General features: G+C 40.8%; 1 pseudogene; it reads right to left on the reverse strand.

The window, feature by feature from the left end:
- Positions 1 to 573: 573 nt before the first annotated feature.
- LOC136646377 (5S ribosomal RNA) lies at positions 574 to 692 on the reverse strand (annotated as a pseudogene).
- Between the last annotated feature and the right edge of the window lie 722 nt (positions 693 to 1,414).

The following is a 1,414-nucleotide window of genomic DNA, read 5'->3' on the forward strand; positions in this document are numbered from 1 at the left end:
CCGTTGTTGGTTTATACCACTTCAGATTGCAGGGAAGACTGACTGTTCCAGTGCTACCACTTATTGAAGCATGAGCATGTCAGGGAAGAAGCTCTAGCTTAGCCTTCTCCATTTCTTGATACATTTGAAGGTGTAGGAAGAATTTTTGCAAGAGGGTGTCATCCCACATTTGAAATGGTGCAAGCCAACAACAGATGCAACATATGAAGTTGCTGATTCTTTCCCTTCTAACAAAGTGCCTGCTTTAAAAGACCACCAGTTATTTCCTATAAATAAATAAATAAACAGAAGACATTGGAATCAGTGTGGTATTTAGGTACAATTCTCATGATCTTCTTAAAATGTGATCTGTTGCTTATAATGACTTTTCTTGCTCTTCGTATACCAGAATAATCTGCTTTTAGCAAGCTACCATCAACATACTTGTGTCATCTGTATATACAAATTTATACATATCTTTGCAGAGTCATCTTAAAGTCCTGTACACATGTAATGTGGTATTTACATATGGCTAGCATGCAATTGACAGGGAGCCATGGTTGGCAACCTTCAGTCTCAAAAGACTATGGTATAAGCCTGCAGCATCCGGTATTCCCAGGCGGTCTCCCATCCAAGTACTAACCAGGTCTGACCCTGCTTAGCTTCTGAGATCAGATGAGATCAGGCATGTACAGGAGCCAATGAGCACAGCAATGCCAGGTGGTTTTCTGGTGGCCAACATAAAGTTGTATAATTTGACCATTACTTTCAAGTTGTCTAAATAACTTGGGGGAAAGGGGGGATGAAAAAGAACCCAAAGCACATAGCAGTTGCTTTGCATTTTCTCTTATGACAGCTGCCCCCTTGTGGTGAGCTGTTCATGTATAGTGCCTTCTGCATGGAGAACCCAGAAATTTGCATAAGTGTATCTGAAGATATACTTTTACCATAACTGTATCTTTAGGTGAATTCACTGTGTTGCACATTAACAATCTGATCCTATGCACTGCACAAATAGGCTTGATGATGGATGTGGACCTAATATCATAGTGCACTTAATTTGCTGCCATGTAAGTGGGATTCATTCACATCAAACTTTAGTAGTTTGATGTGCAAATTTAGCAGAACCTTCAGGGTATCAATCCCATTTCTTTTAATGGGTATTTATTCTTTTAATGGGTATGTATGCATCGAGAGCAGAAAACCACTCAGTTCAGATCTGGTTAGAGTTTTAGAGTTTGAAATGTGAACCACCTCAGAGTCCCTCTCACTCAGTACATTAGGAGGGGGGGGAAAACACAACTGAATCACTTTGATGAGCCTGCAGTGCCCAAAGAATCTAAGGGTGCAATCCTAACCCCTCATGTCAGTGCCTTCCAGCATTGACATAAGGGCAATGCAGCTCCAAGGTAAGGGAACAAACAGTCCCTTATTT

Source organism: Tiliqua scincoides, chromosome 3 (assembly GCF_035046505.1).
Source record: "Tiliqua scincoides isolate rTilSci1 chromosome 3, rTilSci1.hap2, whole genome shotgun sequence".
NCBI classification, from domain to species: Eukaryota; Metazoa; Chordata; class Lepidosauria; order Squamata; family Scincidae; genus Tiliqua; species Tiliqua scincoides.